Source organism: Lissotriton helveticus, chromosome 1_2 (genome assembly GCF_964261635.1).
Source record: "Lissotriton helveticus chromosome 1_2, aLisHel1.1, whole genome shotgun sequence".
Classification (NCBI taxonomy): Eukaryota; Metazoa; Chordata; class Amphibia; order Caudata; family Salamandridae; genus Lissotriton; species Lissotriton helveticus.
Genome location: NC_136058.1, coordinates 289,289,586 through 289,309,876, shown reverse-complemented (window position 1 = coordinate 289,309,876; position 20,291 = coordinate 289,289,586). Strand labels below are relative to the sequence as shown.

Sequence of the window (20,291 nt, the reverse complement as noted above, 5' to 3'; positions counted from 1 at the left end):
TGTCCTAAAGGCAGTTTTCCACTCGTCCCCTCTTTTAACTCTGATAAGGTGGTAGGCTCCTCTCAAATCAAGCTTGGTAAAAACGGTGGCCTTCCTAACCTGATCGAGCAGAGTGGAAATGAGGGGCAGCGGGTATTTATTTTTGATAGTGGCTTTGTTTAACACCCGGTAATCCAGGCAAGCCCGCAATCCCCCTTCCCGTTTGGGAATAAAAAAAATGGGGGAGGACACAGGAGAGGTGGAATGACTGATAAACCCCTTTGCCAACATGTCTTGCAAATATTCTTGTAGATATTTGGTCTCTGTTTCGGTAAGCGCATAAATGCGGCTAACAGGCAAATCCGCACCAGGTATAAGGTCTATCCTACAATCGTAGGAACGATGAGGCGGTAAAGCTACAGCTTTCACATCGTCAAACACTTCAGAGAACTGCAGGTATTCAGAGGGTAACGTAGCCCCATCGATGGTGGTCGCAGAACAATACACTGGAGTGTGCCAATGGTTGATGTCTCTGTAACAATGGGTTAGACAGTGAGCGGAGCGCAGGGTAACTGTTCTAGCGACCCAATCGATATGGGGGTTATGGGTCTGCAACCAGGGCACGCCTAGTATGGCACCGAAGTTGGGTGTGTCTATTAAGTCGAAGGATATGCTTTCGCTATGTCCATTGTCACACAACACGATGATTTCAGGGGTGTGGTGTTTTATCATTCCCGATGACAGGGCAGACCCATCCACTGCTCTAACATTTTCAGGGGTATCTTTCTTGATGAACTGGATTCCCAAGGATTTAGCCAGGGTAATATCCAAGAAATTTCCCGTGGCTCCTGAATCCAGAAGAACAGCCATGGTATGCCTTCCTTGCGAAGGCAACACAAATACAACCGAGATGGTAAAGGGTTTGGGAACAGCGGAATAGATGTTAGCCACCTGCTTGGAGGTCAGGGACAGCAAAGGACTTGGAAGAGCGACCTCACTACTCTCCAAGTCAACTAGTTTCCCGACTGCATAGATTTAACGAATTTATGCGGTCCTTCTCTCAAAGAGCTCTTGGGTTTCACCGGGCATTCTCGAGCGAAATGACCAGCCTTGCCACAGTATAAACAGAGATTCAACTTACGTCTTTTCTCTTTTTCTTCGGGGGTTAGGGGGCCGCGTATCCCTCCTATCTGCATTGGTTCACTGGTGTCTTTGGTTTCTCTTTTTTCAGGTTTGGTTATCAGAAATTTGGGGAGGTCCCCGCGAGTTTTTTCACCCTTCCTCTCAGCCAATCGGTGGTCTAATTTGACCACCAGATCAATGAATTCAGAACAGTTTTCAGGGGGGTCCACTATTTGAGACAAGATATCTTTGAGTTCGTCTTTCAACCCTCTGTAAAATAATGAAGTTCTTTTGTCGTTAGGCCAGTTAGTCTCTGTCACCAAGCGGTTGAAGGCGGTGATGTAGGTCAACAGGTCCTTTGAACCCTGTCTCAAATTAAGGAGCTCATTATCACTGGCTTGCATATACGTATGCCTAGCAAAAAGGCCTCTCATACGCTCCTTAAATAGGGGGAGATTGTATAAGACCGGATCGTCATTCTCGACTAGTGTCACCGCCCAAGAAGCGGCGTTCCCACTTAAATATGAAATAATAAAAGCGATCTTCGCCGCATCATCAGGGAAAGCGGTGGCTTTACACAAAAACATTAAGTGACACTGGTTCATGAAAACCTTAAATTTCTGACTATCTCCACTAAACCTTTCTGGCATAGCTAACGGGGTTTGGGTCGGGGTGACTACGGTGACCTGAACAGGAGAGGTGTTAGAAGCAGAAGGAGTGGATTCTTCGGGAGTACTACCACTAGGCACCTGAAAATGGGAAGGGTGTATATAACTTCTTCTATGTCTAGCCTGTACCTCATGTGTTCTACTTGCATCTAGCAGTCTAGTGTTTTCTGCGCTTAACCTCTGATTCTCGTGTCTCATCAATTTCAACTCCGATTGCAGGTTCACCACCGTGTTAGCTAGTTCTCTAAGCGTTATTTCGTCTGTCTCTCCCTGCATGACTGCGTCGTCCATGACTGTCTACACTCGGGAGGAGAAAAACAACGTGGGCTTGGTTTTCTGTCGGACGTCACCAGATTCCGGGCAGAAACCGACTCCTCAGAAGTGTAGACAGTGTCCCACTCTGTTCCTACGACACAACACTCCCTGCGGTTAATGATCACACACAGGAAGGGAGGTGACGCCAGAAAAGAGAGAGACCTAAAACCCTTAGGTCTCCTAGTATGAAGACAGGGTACTCGGATGTAGTACACAAAAAGAATCAGCAGCCTGCAGGGGAGAGAAGAACACAAGCAAACAAAACACGACTTAGTATTCAACAATAAACTACATGCATCAGCTTTCTGTATTGAGTGTGCTGCAGGGCTCTTACCTGACCAACATGTGAAAGGCACCCAAAAGGTATCCACGTAAAATAAAATATACGAACCAAAAAAGAGGAGTGGATACTTAGGTCTCTCTTGGATATAAAATGAATCCAATGAAGCAAGGAGGTTGTTTAACACAGTCACGGGTTTTTTCCAAAACGGAAGAGTCAGGACATAAACGAACTCCAGGGTATGTGATACTCCTCACAGAATCCTTGAAGAAAAAACAAACATAAAGTACTCTCCAGAGGAGTTGTTTCTTGGGCTTCTTAGCCCACAAAATAGCTGCAGGACGCTAACCCTCGGCGTCTTTCAAAAATACAAACAAACGGAGAAAAACAAAAACCCTTGGCAATTGTCCTGTCAGATAACTGACACGCCGGGGAAGCCTTCGTGGCTCTCGAGTTCTCCGGGATGAGTGAACAGGTTTCCAGCGGGGGCTCGCCGGGTGATGTCGGGGAAACACAAACAAACAAAAACAAAACCCTCGGCAAATGTCTTGACAGATAACTGACACGCCGGGGAAGCCTTCGCGGCTCTCTAGTTCTCAGAGATGATTGAACAGAGTCCCAGCGGGGACTCGCAGGGTGAAGGCGAGGAAAGCTGCTTCCAGGTTCTCCCAGCAGCGGGTAGGAACGAAGAACAAAAGTTATCCAGGGATCACGGCGGCAGGGTAGATTTGCAATAAGCCGCGTGGAGAGTCTCGAGGAACAGACAGCCAGAGCCGACGCGGCGGAGCGCGCGTCAGCGGATTGAGACGAGGAAGAAAGGCACGATCCAGTACAACGGAACAAGGTCAGTAACGGAAGATCCAAGGGTCGGGTCTCGGGCAGGAATCCAAATGAAAACCAAGCACCGCCGATAGGGGAAAGGAGACATAAGAACCTCCCAGTCGGCCTTTGATTGGTGCATGAGAATCGTAGTCAGCTGCAAGGCGCCCCAAGGCATTCTGGGACTTGTAGTCTCTGCCAGGCAAGATATACCCTACAACACACTCAGCACATGCCCTAAGAGCTCCGGGTCCTAACAATGAGGACACGACAAGGACGAGGTACTTATTTCTTTTCAAGAGTTTACGTATCGCAGCCTGGACTGGACAGGCCTTTCATTCCACCTGGCAGTTCCCGGTGGGCTGGAGCGCCAGGACGCGGCTTGGAGGGTGCTCGAGGCGCTTTAGAAAGACTGGAGAGGGACTTGCTCTATGACATCCTGTATGACTTCTGTCCCGCCCTCAGCCCTGCAACAGGCTCCTAATTGGTTCAGGTTGAAGGCGCACAGTGGAACCCACCAAGGAAGGTATGGCTCTAAAACCCTCGTTCTTTTATGGCCCTGTCACTCCCTTCACGACCTGTGACACCAGCGACAGCAAGGCCAGTGTAAGCGGCATCCAAAGGGAAGCCACTGGAATCAATACTCTAATGTCAAAAATAAAATGTCAAATGCCAGATTGAACCATATATTCAATTAAAATATCGTTTTCGTTCTCAATATTTACACCTTTAAAAAAAATATTCACGTTAATTTTTTCTACATTTTAAAGTTGCAGTGGGCCACACCAGATATGGAAACCGTAATATACCAGTGCAAACCAGGCATGCACTGCACGGGGTAAATATTTTTTAAGCATCACAGCAAGAAGCTGACCAAAAAGCAGGGCAATGGGATGGAGGGTCATATGAGAGCCGAGTCCTATGTTTAATTCCTGAAGGGTCACCATGGCCTTTCATTGTTCAGAGGATGTTAAAGTTGGTTATTTACAGTGCCTTAAAACTGCAGGAAGTAAATTAACAAGTTCTTACCAGCCCCTCTACCGCCAAAATAGCGGCACGCCATGTGAAAACAGCTTACCCAGCCACAAGCCCGCTAATAGCCATAGGAAGCCCCGGATACAAGGAGGATTTAAACGGGTTTACACATCCAGATATTTATAAAAAGGAAAGCTCTCTAATCCTTTCCTGAGCAGACGTTAAGCGGGAGCTATTTTAAGTTAACAGGCAAAGCTAAGTTTGGCTAAGAAATGGGTTTCCAAGTTGCAACAGAAATGTTTGAGCGTTTTGTGCCCTCGTGGCCAACAGGCGTTCTAAGCTCCCTGCATAAATATGTTTTACTTCCCGTACGGGAGGGCTTATAAACAGGGCACAAGTCCTAAAAAAAGAAGTGGGGGGACGCTGTCACCGGAAGTGACGCCACAACAGGAAGTGACGTCACGAAACATGCCGAGCTCCTCGTCCCAGAGAGACCAAAGAGTGAAGTCCAGCTGTTTGGCAGGGGGGATGGCGTCCCCTCGGTAAAATAAGTGGGGGCACGCCGTCCACCCGCGTGGTACCCCGACTCGAGCCCTGCTTATAAACCAGGCAGCAAAAAGTAGCACATGCCTGGGCTGTAAGGGCAACCAGTGCGGCCAAACTTCTTTGAAGCCTTTTTATGGTCTGGCTTGACAGTGCAGCGATAGCCAGACAATTATGGGATCATCACTAGAGAGGGGCCTTGGCTCCGCCCACATGCTGAGAGACATTAATATATGTTTTGATTGGGCAGAAGTTGTGTGATTCCACTTCAAGCGGTGGCCCTCCAGACAGCCATGATCATTTTCTATAAATATCCAGCTGCTTGAGCTTGAACTTTCACACGCATGACACTGTGATGCTATTAACCCCTTCGACGCTCATGACGAGCTGGGCTCGTCATGGCGTAGCCTCCTCGCACGCTCATGACGAGCCCAGCTCGTCACGTAAAGTGCGATTTTTAAAAACCCAGCGTACGGGCGGAATTCCGCCCGCACGCATGCGGTTAAGGTGTCTCAGGTAACCAGATAATGTATGGTGTTTTTATCTGACAGCGGCCGAGACGGAAGGAGGGCAGTCATTAACTTATGTGGATATTTGGGTTTGGTGTTCCACCTGATATTTTAGCCTACACCCATATTATTATACAGTTCTTTGCTTCCACACAAATACATATCCATTCCCATGCCATTTACTTGTAATGAAATGAAATCCGGTATTTAATAAAGCACACAGATACTCAAGCTAGAGTGTCCTGGGGCATAGACAGCGGGGAGAAATGAGTGGAAGAAGTCAATTATTGATTCAACAGCTATGTTTTTAGATTGTTTCTAAACGAAAGTAAGTTTGTGTCAAGCCTCACTCAGAGTTACTGGCAGGCTATGCCATAGTTTTGCACTCTGCTTAACGCACAAGGCCATCCACAGCAAGGGCCCGCCAAAATCCGAGATCTGGTAAGTTTATATGCCCCGAACAGAAGCCTTCGCTCTGGCACCGAACGGTTGCTAAAAACAACCAGAATCAAAGGAGCCAGAAGGGGCGGCAGATCTTTTACACACTTGGCATCCAAGCTATGGACCTCTATGCCAAGGGAGTGTAGATTCGTGGAAGCTGAATCTATTTTTCGAAAAAAAGGTCAAGGCCTGGCTCTTTACTCAATACCATGAACCTCCCTTAGCCTTAGTATCGGTCTGCTCCGCTAGCACTGGGAAGCCCTTGGGCAGCCATGCGCTCTATAAATCCCACAAACATAAACATAAATGTGTGCCTTCTATCTCATTCATCACTCATCGGATTATTCAGCCTCGCTTTTTACTCATATATGGTGAGTACCCAAACCTTGGTCCAACCAAGACCCACACTTCTACGACAGAGTGATCTGCTTCTCTTCATCGCCATGAAGCTACGGCGTACGCTCACTCAACTGATAAATTAAGAACATAACTTATCAAATCTAGAACGCAGCTGCTTCTGCAACTCGGCTTACATGACTACTGCACCCCACCTTTCACTGGCTGTCTCAGCACAGCTCATCTGCTTCAAGGTGCTATGCACTACCTATCGGCCACACATGGCACCATACTTGTCTTTCTAAAATTCAACATCCGCACCTACCACCCAAGATGGACCCTTAGAGCCAAAGGGGCCTTCCCTAGTGACCAGAGTCAAAAGGTTGTAGCCTGGAGAGACCCATCATCGAGGTACAAACAAGTTCTGACAAGTTCTACCGTCATGAAAAAGAAAACTCCAGGGCACAAGTCGGGAGTACACGCAGGTATACGGCGTCCACCCACTATTTTCACAGGGTGGACGCCGTCCCCGCTGCCAAGAAGTTGGGCCACACAGAAATATGTTGAACTTGTCCCGGAGTAAGACACCGGGACACGTTCAGCAGCGCCTGCACGTTGTCTACTTTCAATTGCCAGCAGCAACATGCGAGCAGCGAGGGAGCTTTTTTCCCCTCCAACTGGGGCCAAAGTTAAGGGGCCATCAGGCCTCCTTTTGTTTGAATATGCTGCCTGGAGGTGGCTTGGACCATCACACTTTTTAATTTTTTTATTTGTTTATTAGCATTTTCAAACAATGTTACAACCATAACACTAACATGCCAGTACCATATTTAACACTGGTTGTCTTTGCCTATGATGCCATTAGATTTGTAAACATGACCCCACCCATGCAAGCACATTTGTACAATATACAATAACGTGGATTATTATCATCAGGGCCCGCTGCATCTTCTGCCAATTTGTGGTCAAGAGTACCTCCCACAACACCCAGCGACCAGACCAACAGTACCTTCCCGCTCTACCCGAAACAGAGTTTTATTCCATGACCTATATGCATTATTACAGTACATTATTGCATACCCTCACCAACTTCCCGGCTTACCAGTGTTTATCTACTCCTCTACAGATGCATTTGGCAATCCCCCTCCCTCCTTCTGTTGCGCTTGTGCCCATATCAAGAAAGGCTCCCATATATCCCTAGGCCTAGATGCCATTGGCATTAGCTCCCAAAACAGGGACAGTTGTGTATGGCCATATGGAACATCTGTGATCCACTCTCTCATGGATGGAGCTCCCTTCCTCCCCCAATGCATAGCTACCCGGCGCTTAGCAAACAGGAGAAGCATAGCGTGCAGTTCCTCTTTTGGGCGGGCGTATCTTTGATATATCCCAGTAGACCTTGCATGGGGTTGGGTTCCTCGATTGTACCTATGATCTTATGTATCGTAGTGAATATATGAGCCCTATACGAGGACAGCTGTTGACAGCTCCACGCCATATGTAGGAATGAGGCCTGAGCACACCCGCATCTCCAACATCTATCATCCTCCCTTAGTCCCATACGGTACAGCTGAATGGGAGTCCTGTACAACCTGTGTATATACTTAAAGTGAATTAAACAGAGTTTATCATTTGGAGAGAGGGTAGTAAGTGGATTACAGCAATAAGCCCACTGTTCCTCCGCAATTGGGGTGTGAAGCTCTTCATTCCATGCCTGAAGCGCCTTTGGTCCCAACAGTGGGGCTGCATTCTGCATATGGCTATATAGACGTGTTATTAGTCTGCGCGGTGACACTGTCTTCAACACATTCTCCAGTGCAGGCAGCACCGGCGGAGTACTCGGAAAGGTGTCGTGTATGGACCTGCATGTAACCCTGAGTTTATAGAATAAAAAGAGTTCAGAGAAGGGCACCGCGCACTCATCCACCGGAACAGGAGGTGCCCAGAATACCTCGCCTGGGTATCATGTGTCCTTGTAAATCTATACTCCAGGACAGCATGAAGTATTTTTGCTCTAGTAACTCATGTTTTACTGTATATCACTGTTTGTTTTTCCTTTGTTTCACTATGATCTAGTCACTGTCGTAATTTTTTTGTAACTTGTAACACACTGATCCTCATGTAAAGCGCTCTGATACCTCCGGGTCTAGCCAGCGCTATATAAAACTCTGCAAATAAATAAATAAATAAATAAATAACTAGATCAGCAAATGTTTTAAGTTCCATCTTTTATGCTAACCTTCTACTCGCACCGTCACCCATTGTAGGCAGCATGGGATTATGTGCCAGCGGCATTGACAGAGCGTAAAGCATTGAGAGTTTGGCCCTCTTCCTCAGTTCGTTCCAGGCCCAGGGTACAGTCGAAACTGTGTCTATGTCACCACGGGGCCGCTTGTAGGTTTGGTAGGGTGCCACCTGCAGAGGTATCGGCGCCGCCACGTCCGTTTCAACATGGAGCGTCACACTTAAATGTAAATGCCACTGAGGGAAAACAAAGGCACACAGCTGGTTATCTCTTCACATGTACTTAAGAGAGGTATGCCTTTGACTTTGTTCAGTCCCTGTATGTAAGTGAATGCAGTGTAAGAATGTCAGATGTGTTGGTGTGTCCCAATATTCACACAAATAACAATTTCAATAGCACTGTTTTATTTATTTTATAGAGCTACACATTCCATTGCAGGGTGTCAGAGCTCTTCACAAACATGCACATTATACATTGACAATAAATCATGTAAGTGTGTAAATCAATGTACAAGATAAGTGACACGAGACAGGGTTACAAGGTGTAGTAGTCACATGTCGTTATCTCACTGTGCTATATTAAAGGGTTACAATTTATGAACTGCAGGAAACAAAAGGATCTCTGTGCTAAAAGCAGTAGCCCACTTTACTATCTACTGCATGTTACATGATGTGCTTTGCAGGATACGGATTAACCTTATACTACTTTGATTCAAATTTGGGACTTCACAAAACACAGATCTCCCCAACAAACGCGTTCACCTAAAGAGTTATCTCAACATTATTATTGTTCCCTGAGATTTACTGAGCACCTTTGCAACAGATGCCTTAACCCAATGAAATATTTAAAAATGTAGACTTTGCAACCAATTAAGCAGAGCAGATCTACTACCATTCTTCTCCTTGTTGCCAATTTCTTTGTGGCAGGCTTTAAAAAAATGTATTTATTAGTTGTGACCCAGATTTTGCGTCGGGATTGCGCCACTTTTTGGCACAGCCCTGACGCCGATTCTTAAATCTCATAATGCGCTTAAATGTACTGTAATGAACTGTGATATACATGATAATCATGAGTGAGGTCTTAATATCTGATGTCACTTCTAGTGAGGGCACTTCCAGTGAGGTCACTTCCTGTGATGTCACATTCAATGTCACACGTTGTGACATCATGAGCTGTGATGGCACGTGTCATGATGTCACTTGCATACTGCCTAACCTGGTTAGTCCTCCCACTTCTTCTTACAGGACTAGTGCCCTGCAAATGCTACAATGCCCCAGTGCTACCTTGAAAAAGCCATCTTGAGGTCAATGCTCCATCTTACATAGACATTTAACACAGCGCGACATACAGTGCAAGAACAGTTCTATGCCCATATGAAATCCATAGGATCTCGGGGACACAAGCCCTAAGCCCCATTGACTGCACTGGATCCAGCAGGAGACACCACCCCAATGCACAGGATCCTGGAAGTGTTGGGGAGCAGATCAAACCGTCCTTGCAGCTCCTTCGATGCATCGCATCGCCCCGCGCCCTTGGCCACAGCTTCCTCGTTGCGTAAGGTCTTGCGGCAGAAGCTGTGAAGATCTGGCTGCGGCCCATGTTCTGAGGTTATGGTCTCATCGACTTGTGCTGAACGTTCTCCCACCTCACACGCGGAAGGAAGAATGGGGACAGGATACAGAGAGGTCCTGTAGTGCTGCTGTGACGAAAGTAGGGCCTGAACCACCGATTGACGTGAGTGAAGTGTCCACGGGTGTTCAAGGAGATGGCGGCCACCTGGTTAACATGAGAGGCACAAAGCAGATTCTTAGCGGGAGGGACCGGTGTAAATAATACCCAGAGGTCCTCCCACCGCCTCTGTGGTGACCCCGCTAAGGTTTGTGCCAACGAGGAGACCCTCACTTCTAGCCACGTTGACGTTCCCGTGGTCACAGGACACACACTGTAAGGCCTTTTTGGTAGCATTGTGCTAAAGCTGCCATAATGATAGGATCTGAGCCCTCAGTTCTACGTGAAGCAATCCAGGCATTATGGCAGACTGGAAATGAGTGAGATCCAGTTCCCTTTTGTCACGTTCTGTGGGTCACGATGGATTCCAAGCACAGCACACAGGCAGTGAATAAGACGGACGTGTCCCGGGCTGTGAAGGAGGTGAGGGGTGTCACGGGCTTTGCCACGTTCACTGCTGAATGCTGAAGACTTGTAGTAGCGCCATCATGGACCCACTGAGATGAACTCACGGGGGCTGCGAAGGAGCCACGAGCACACGGAGGGCTCGACAAGGACCGCAGCCTGGAGCAGGGCACACCCGGGCCTGCCTCTGGAAACAGACATTTCCAGCCCAGTCCTCGGTGCAGGATTACACCCATTCAAGCTGAAGGGACACAAGCCCAGGGGGCGGAATGCAGGTGTGAAATTACACCGCTGCTGCTGAACAACTGGTCTCAGTGAAAGAAGCTCACAACACCTGTAGACCAAAGCAACCGCCTGAAAGGATCAGGGGCCAATGTAATTAGTAAACTATAAAACAGTGAAATGTGCAAATAAAAGACCAGCTCGAAGAATGCGTGGCTGTGGATGGTGACGTGGCTGTGGATAGTGACGTGGCTGTGGATGGTGACGTGGCTGTGGATGGTGATGTGGCTGTGGATGGTGACGTGGCTGTGGATGTGACGTGACTGTGGATGGAAACGTGGCTGTAGACGTGGCTGTGGAAGGTGACGTGGCTGTGGATGGTGACGTGGCTGTGGATGGTGACGTGGCTGTGGATAGTGACGTGGCTGTGGATGGTGACGTGGCTGTGGATGGTGATGTGGCTGTGGATGGTGACGTGGCTGTGGATGGTGACGTGGCTGTGGATGGTGACGTGGCTGTGGATGGTGACGTGGCTGTGGATGGTGACGTGGCTGTGGATGGTGACGTGGCTGTGGATGGTGACGTGGCTGTGGAAGGTGACGTGGCTGTGGATGGTGACGTGGCTGTGGAAGGTGACGTGGCTGTGGAAGGTGACGTGGCTGTGGAAGGTGACGTGGCTGTGGATGGTGACGTGGCTGTGGATGGTGACGTGGCTGTGGATGGTGACGTGGCTGTGGATAGTGACGTGGCTGTGGATGGTGACGTGGCTGTGGATGGTGATGTGGCTGTGGATGGTGACGTGGCTGTGGATGGTGACGTGGCTGTGGAAGGTGACGTGGCTGTGGAAGGTGACGTGGCTGTGGAAGGTGACGTGGCTGTGGATGGTGACGTGGCTGTGGAAGGTGACGTGGCTGTGGAAGGTGACGTGGCTGTGGAAGGTGACGTGGCTGTGGAAGGTGACGTAGCTGTGGATGGTGACGTGGCTGTGGATGGTGACGTGGCTGTGGATGGTGACATGGCTGTGGATGGAGACGTGGCTGTGGATGGAGACGTGGCTGTAGACGTGGCTGTGGATGGAGACGTGGCTGTGGATGGAGACATGGCTGTAGACGTGGCTGTGGATGGAGACGTGGCTGTGGATGGAGACATGGCTGTAGACGTGGCTGTGGATGGTGATGTGGCTGTGGATGGAGACGTGGCTGTGGATGGAGACGCGGCTGTGGATGGAGACGCGGCTGTAGACGTGGCTGTGGATGGAGACGTGGCTGTGGATGGAGACATGGCTGTAGACGTGGCTGTGGATGGAGACGTGGCTGTGGATGGAGACGTGGCTGTAGACGTGGCTGTGGATGGAGACGTAGCTGTGGATGGAGACGTGGCTGTAGACGTGGCTGTGGAAGGTGACGTGGCTGTGGATGGTGACGTGGCTGTAGGTGACGTGGCTGTGGATGATGACGTGGCTGTGGATGATGACGTGGCTGTGGATGATGACGTGGCTGTGGATGGTGACGTGGCTGTGGAAGGTGACGTGGCTGTGGATGGTGACGTGGCTGTGGATGGTGACGTGGCTGTGGAAGGTGACGTGGCTGTGGAAGGTGACGTGGCTGTGGAAGGTGACGTGGCTGTGGAAGGTGACGTGGCTGTGGATGGTGACGTGGCTGTGGATGGTGGCGTGGCTGTGGAAGGTGGCGTGGCTGTGGAAGGTGGCGTGGCTGTGGATGGTGACGTGGCTGTGGATGGTGACGTGGCTGTGGATGGTGACGTGGCTGTGGATGGTGACGTGGCTGTGGATGGTGACATGGCTGTGTAAGGTGTTGTGGCTGTGGAAGGTGACGTGGCTGTGGATGGTGACGTGGCTGTGGAAGGTGACGTGGCTGTGGAAGGTGACGTGGCTGAGGAAGGTGACGTGGCTGTGGATGGTGACGTGGCTGTGGATGGTGACGCGGCTGTGGATGGACACGTGGCTGTGGATGGACACGTGGCTGTGGATGGTGACGTGGCTGTGGATGGTGACGTGGCTGTGGATGGTGACGTGGCTGTGGATTGTGACGTGGCTGTGGATGGTGACGTGGCTGTGGAAGGTGACGTGGCTGTGGATGGTGACGTGGCTGTGGAAGGTACCGTGGCTGTGGATGGTGACGTGGCTGTGGAAGGTGACGTGGCTGTGGATGGTGACGTGGCTGTGGAAGGTGACGTGGCTGTGGATGGTGACGTGGCTGTGGAAGGTGACGTGGCTGTGGAAGGTGACGTGGCTGTGGATGGTGACGTGGCTGTGGATGGTGACGTGGCTGTGGATGGTGACGTGGCTGTGGATGGTGATGTGGCTGTGGATGGTGACGTGGCTGTGGATGGTGATGTGGCTGTGGATGGTGACGTGGCTGTGGAAGGTGACGTGGCTGTGGTAGGTGACGTGGCTGTGGAAGGTGACGTGGCTGTGGATGGTGACGTGGCTGTGGAAGGTGACGTGGCTGTGGAAGGTGACGTGGCTGTGGAAGGTGACGTAGCTGTGGATGGTGACGTGGCTGTGGATGGTGACGTGGCTGTGGATGGTGACGTGGCTGTGGATGGTGACGTGGCTGTGGATGGAGACGTGGCTGTGGATGGAGACGTGGCTGTGGATGGAGACGTGGCTGTGGATGGAGACGTGGCTGTAGACGTGGCTGTGGATGGAGAAGTGGCTGTGGATGGAGACGCGGCTGTGAATGGAGGCGCGGCTGTGGATGGAGACGCGGCTGTGGATGGAGACGCGGCTGTGGATGGAGACGCGGCTGTGGATGGAGACGCGGCTGTGGATGGAGACGCGGCTGTGGATGGAGACGCGGCTGCGGATGGAGACGCGGCTGTGGATGGAGATGCGGCTGTGGATGGAGACGCGGCTGTGGATGGAGACGTGGCTGTGAATGGAGACGTGGCTGTGGATGGAGACATGGCTGTAGACGTGGCTGTGGATAGAGACATGGCTGTAGACGTGGCTGTGGATGGAGACGTGGCTGTGGATGGAGACGTGGCTGTGGATGGAGACGTGGCTGTGGATGGAGACGCGGCTGTGGATGGAGACGTGGCTGTGGATGGTGACGTGGCTGTGGATGGTGACGTGGCTGTGGATGGAGACGTGGCTGTGGATGGAGACGTGGCTGTGGATGGTGACGTGGCTGTGGATGGTGACGTGGCTGTGGAAGGTGACGTGGCTGTGGATGGAGACGTGGCTGTGGATGGAGACGTGGCTGTGGAAGGTGACGTGGCTGTGGATGGTCACGTGGCTGTGGATGGTGACGCGGCTGTGGATGGACACGTGGCTGTGGATGGACACGTGGCTGTGGATGGAGACATGGCTGTAGACATGGCTGTGGATGGAGACGTGGCTGTGGATGGAGACATGGCTGTAGACGTGGCTGTGGAAGGTGACGTGGCTGTGGATGGTGACGTGGCTGTGGATGGTGACGCGGCTGTGGATGGAGACGTTGCTGTGGATGGACACGTGGCTGTGGATGGAGACATGGCTGTAGACGTGGCTGTGGATGGAGACGTGGCTGTGGATGGAGACATGGCTGTAGACGTGGCTGTGGATGGAGACGCAGCTGTGGATGGAGACGCGGCTGTGGATGGAGGCGCGGCTGTGGATGGAGGCGCGGCTGTGGATGGAGACGCGGCTGTGGATGGAGACGCGGCTGTGGATGGAGACGCGGCTGTGGATGGAGACGCGGCTGTGGATGGAGACGCGGCTGTAGACGTGGCTGTGAATGGAGACGTGGCTGTGGATGGAGACATGGCTGTAGACGTGGCTGTGGATGGAGACATGGCTGTAGACGTGGCTGTGGATGGAGACGTGGCTGTGGATGGAGACGTGGCTGTGGATGGTGACGTGGCTGTGGAAGGTGACGTGGCTGTGGAAGGTGACGTGGCTGTGGATGGTGACGTGGCTGTGGATGGTGACGTGGCTGTGGAAGGTGACGTGGCTGTGGAAGGTGACGTGGCTGTGGATGGTGACGTGGCTGGGTGACGTGGCTGTGGATGGTGACGTGGCTGTGGATGGTGACGTGGCTGTGGATGGTGACGTGGCTGTGGATGGTGACGTGGCTGTGGAAGGTGACGTGGCTGTGGAAGGTGACGTGGCTGTGGAAGGTGACGTGGCTGTGGAAGGTGACGTGGCTGTGGATGGTGACGTGGCTGTGGAAGGTGACGTGGCTGTGGAAGGTGACGTGGCTGTGAAAGGTGACGTAGCTGTGGATGGTGACGCGGCTGTGGATGGAGACGCGGCTGTGGATGGAGACGCGGCTGTGGATGGAGACGCGGCTGTGGATGGAGACCGGCTGTGGATGGAGACGCGGCTGTGGATGGAGACGTGGCTGTGAATGGAGACGTGGCTGTGGATGGAGACATGGCTGTAGACGTGGCTGTGGATAGAGACATGGCTGTAGACGTGGCTGTGGATGGAGACGTGGCTGTGGATGGAGACGTGGCTGTGGATGGAGACGCGGCTGTGGATGGTGACGTGGCTGTGGATGGTGACGTGGCTGTGGATGGAGACGTGGCTGTGGATGGAGACGTGGCTGTGGATGGAGACGTGGCTGTGGATGGTGACGTGGCTGTGGATGGTGACGTGGCTGTGGAAGGTGACGTGGCTGTGGATGGAGACGTGGCTGTGGATGGAGACGTGGCTGTGGAAGGTGACGTGGCTGTGGATGGTGACGTGGCTGTGGATGGTGACGCGGCTGTGGATGGACACGTGGCTGTGGATGGAGACATGGCTGTAGACGTGGCTGTGGATGGAGACGTGGCTGTGGATGGAGACATGGCTGTAGACGTGGCTGTGGAAGGTGACGTGGCTGTGGATGGTGACGTGGCTGTGGATGGTGACGCGGCTGTGGATGGAGACGTTGCTGTGGATGGACACGTGGCTGTGGATGGAGACATGGCTGTAGACGTGGCTGTGGATGGAGACGTGGCTGTGGATGGAGACATGGCTGTAGACGTGGCTGTGGATGGAGACGCAGCTGTGGATGGAGACGCGGCTGTGGATGGAGGCGCGGCTGTGGATGGAGGCGCGGCTGTGGATGGAGACGCGGCTGTGGATGGAGACGCGGCTGTGGATGGAGACGCGGCTGTGGATGGAGACGCGGCTGTGGATGGAGACGCGGCTGTAGACGTGGCTGTGAATGGAGACGTGGCTGTGGATGGAGACATGGCTGTAGACGTGGCTGTGGATGGAGACATGGCTGTAGACGTGGCTGTGGATGGAGACGTGGCTGTGGATGGAGACGTGGCTGTGGATGGTGACGTGGCTGTGGAAGGTGACGTGGCTGTGGATGGTGACGTGGCTGTGGATGGTGACGTGGCTGTGGAAGGTGACGTGGCTGTGGAAGGTGACGTGGCTGTGGATGGTGACGTGGCTGGGTGACGTGGCTGTGGATGGTGACGTGGCTGTGGATGGTGACGTGGCTGTGGATGGTGATGTGGCTGTGGATGGTGACGTGGCTGTGGATGGTGACGTGGCTGTGGAAGGTGACGTGGCTGTGGAAGGTGACGTGGCTGTGGAAGGTGACGTGGCTGTGGAAGGTGACGTGGCTGTGGATGGTGACGTGGCTGTGGAAGGTGACGTGGCTGTGAAAGGTGACGTGGCTGTGAAAGGTGACGTAGCTGTGGATGGTGACGTGGCTGTGGATGGTGTCGTGGCTGTGGATGGTGACGTGGCTGTGGATGGTGACGTGGCTGTGGATGGAGACGTGGCTGTGGATGGAGACGCGGCTGTGGATGGAGACGCGGCTGTGGATGGTGACGTGGCTGTGGATGGTGACGTGGCTATGGATGGAGACGTGGCTGTGGATGGAGGCGCGGCTGTGGATGGAGGCGCGGCTGTGGATGGAGACGCGGCTGTGGATGGAGACGCGGCTGTGGATGGAGACGCGGCTGTGGATGGAGACGCGGCTGTGGATGGAGACGCGGCTGTGGATGGAGACGCGGCTGTAGACGTGGCTGTGAATGGAGACGTGGCTGTGGATGGAGACATGGCTGTAGACGTGGCTGTGGATGGAGACATGGCTGTAGACGTGGCTGTGGATGGAGACGTGGCTGTGGATGGAGACGTGGCTGTGGATGGTGACGTGGCTGTGGAAGGTGACGTGGCTGTGGATGGTGACGTGGCTGTGGATGGTGACGTGGCTGTGGAAGGTGACGTGGCTGTGGAAGGTGACGTGGCTGTGGATGGTGACGTGGCTGGGTGACGTGGCTGTGGGTGGTGACGTGGCTGTGGATGGTGATGTGGCTGTGGATGGTGACGTGGCTGTGGATGGTGACGTGGCTGTGGAAGGTGACGTGGCTGTGGAAGGTGACGTGGCTGTGGAAGGTGACGTGGCTGTGGAAGGTGACGTGGCTGTGGATGGTGACGTGGCTGTGGAAGGTGACGTGGCTGTGGAAGGTGACGTGGCTGTGAAAGGTGACGTAGCTGTGGATGGTGACGTGGCTGTGGATGGTGTCGTGGCTGTGGATGGTGACGTGGCTGTGGATGGTGACGTGGCTGTGGATGGAGACGTGGCTGTGGATGGAGACGTGGCTGTAGACGTGGCTGTGGATGGAGACGTGGCTGTGGATGGAGACATGGCTGTAGACGTGGCTGTGGATGGAGACGTGGCTGTGGATGGAGACATGGCTGTAGACGTGGCTGTGGATGGTGATGTGGCTGTGGATGGAGACGTGGCTGTGGATGGAGACGCGGCTGTGGATGGAGACACGGCTGTAGACGTGGCTGTGGATGGAGACGTGGCTGTGGATGGAGACATGGCTGTAGACGTGGCTGTGGATGGAGACGTGGCTGTGGATGGAGACGTGGTTGTAGACGTGGCTGTGGTTGGAGACGTGGCTGTGGATGGAGACGTGGCTGTAGACGTGGCTGTGGAAGGTGACGTGGCTGTGGATGGTGACGTGGCTGTAGATGGTGATGTGGCTGTGGATGGTGACGTGGCTGTGGATGGTGACGTGGCTGTGGAAGGTGACGTGACTGTGGATGGTGACGTGGCTGTGGATGGTGACGTGGCTGTGGAAGGTGACGTGGCTGTGGAAGGTGACGTGGCTGTGGAAGGTGACGTGGCTGTGGAAGGTGACGTGGCTGTGGATGGTGACGTGGCTGTGGATGGTGACGTGGCTGTGGAAGGTGGCGTGGCTGTGGATGGTGACGTGGCTGTGGATGGTGACGTGGCTGTGGATGGTGACGTGGCTGTAGATGGTGACGTGGCTGTGGATGGTGACCTGGCTGTGGATGGTGACATGGCTGTGTAAGGTGTCGTGGCTGTGGAAGGTGACGTGGCTGTGGATGGTGACGTGGCTGTGGAAGGTGACGTGGCTGTGGAAGGTGACGTGGCTGTGGATGGTGACGTGGCTGTGGATGGTGACGCGGCTGTGGATGGACACGTGGCTGTGGATGGACACGTGGCTGTGGATGGAGACATGGCTGTAGACGTGGCTGTGGATGTAGACGTGGCTGTGGATGGAGACATGGTTGTAGACGTGGCTGTGGATGGAGACGCGGCTGTGGATGGAGACGCGGCTGTGGATGGAGACGCGGCTGTGGATGGAGACGCGGCTGTGGATGGAGACGCGGCTGTGGATGGAGACGCGGCTGTGGATGGAGACGCGGCTGTGGATGGAGACGCGGCTGTGGATGGAGACGCGGCTTTGGATGGAGACGCGGCTGTGGATGGAGACGTGGCTGTGAATGGAGACGTGGCTGTGGATGGAGACATGGCTGTAGACGTGGCTGTGGATGGAGACATGGCTGTAGACGTGGCTGTGGATGGAGACGTGGCTGTGGATGGAGACATGGCTGTGGATGGAGACGTGGCTGTGGATGGAGACGCGGCTGTGGATGGAGACGTGGCTGTGGATGGTGACGTGGCTGTGGATGGTGACGTGGCTGTGGATGGAGACGTGGCTGTGGATGGAGACGTGGCTGTGGATGGTGACGTGGCTGTGGATGGTGACGTGGCTGTGGAAGGTGACGTGGCTGTGGATGGTGACGTGGCTGTGGATGGTGACGTGGCTGTGGAAGGTGACGTGGCTGTGGATGGTGACGTGGCTGTGGATGGTGACGCGGCTGTGGATGCAGACGTTGCTGTGGATGGACACGTGGCTGTGGATGGAGACATGGCTGTAGACGTGGCTGTGGATGGAGACGTGGCTGTGGATGGAGACATGGCTGTAGACGTGGCTGTGGAAGGTGACGTGGCTGTGGATGGTGACGTGGCTGTGGATGGTGACGTGGCTGTGGAAGGTGACGTGGCTGTGGAAGGTGACGTGGCTGTGGATGGTGACGTGGCTGGGTGACGTGGCTGTGGGTGGTGACGTGGCTGTGGATGGTGATGTGGCTGTGGATGGTGACGTGGCTGTGGATGGTGATGTGGCTGTGGAAGGTGACGTGGCTGTGGAAGGTGACGTGGCTGTGGAAGGTGACGTGGCTGTGGAAGGTGACGTGGCTGTGGATGGTGACGTGGCTGTGGAAGGTGACGTGGCTGTGGAAGGTGACGTGGCTGTGAAAGGTGACGTAGCTGTGGATGGTGACGTGGCTGTGGATGGTGTCGTGGCTGTGGATGGTGACGTGGCTGTGGATGGTGACGTGGCTGTGGATGGAGACGTGGCTGTGGATGGAGACGTGGCTGTAGACGTGGCTGTGGATGGAGACGTGGCTGTGGATGGAGACATGGCTGTAGACGTGGCTGTGGATGGAGACGTGGCTGTGGATGGAGACATGGCTGTAGACGTGGCTGTGGATGGTGATGTGGCTGTGGATGGAGACGTGGCTGTGGATGGAGACGCGGCTGTGGATGGAGACACGGCTGTAGACGTGGCTGTGGATGGAGACGTGGCTGTGGATGGAGACATGGCTGTAGACGTGGCTGTGGATGGAGACGTGGCTGTGGATGGAGACGTGGTTGTAGACGTGGCTGTGGTTGGAGACGTGGCTGTGGATGGAGACGTGGCTGTAGACGTGGCTGTGGAAGGTGACGTGGCTGTGGATGGTGACGTGGCTGTAGATGGTGATGTGGCTGTGGATGGTGACGTGGCTGTGGATGGTGACGTGGCTGTGGAAGGTGACGTGACTGTGGATGGTGACGTGGCTGTGGATGGTGACGTGGCTGTGGAAGGTGACGTGGCTGTGGAAGGTGACGTGGCTGTGGAAGGTGACGTGGCTGTGGAAGGTGACGTGGCTGTGGATGGTGACGTGGCTGTGGATGGTGACGTGGCTGTGGTAGGTGGCGTGGCTGTGGATGGTGACGTGGCTGTGGATGGTGACGTGGCTGTGGATGGTGACGTGGCTGTAGATGGTGACGTGGCTGTGGATGGTGACCTGGCTGTGGATGGTGACATGGCTGTGTAAGGTGTCGTGGCTGTGGAAGGTGACGTGGCTGTGGATGGTGACGTGGCTGTGGAAGGTGACGTGGCTGTGGAAGGTGACGTGGCTGTGGATGGTGACGTGGCTGTGGATGGTGACGCGGCTGTGGATGGACACGTGGCTGTGGATGGACACGTGGCTGTGGATGGAGACATGGCTGTAGACGTGGCTGTGGATGTAGACGTGGCTGTGGATGGAGACATGGTTGTAGACGTGGCTGTGGATGGAGACGCGGCTGTGGATGGAGACGCGGCTGTGGATGGAGACGCGGCTGTGGATGGAGACGCGGCTGTGGATGGAGACGCGGCTGTGGATGGAGACG

At 53.7% G+C, this 20,291-nt stretch overlaps 1 protein-coding gene across 4 annotated transcripts in view; it reads right to left on the bottom strand.

The window, feature by feature from the left end:
- Positions 1-20,291, bottom strand: part of BTBD19 (BTB domain containing 19) — a 1,311,048-nt gene that overhangs the window by 845,275 nt on the left and 445,482 nt on the right. The gene's annotated exons all lie outside the window — the stretch shown is intronic.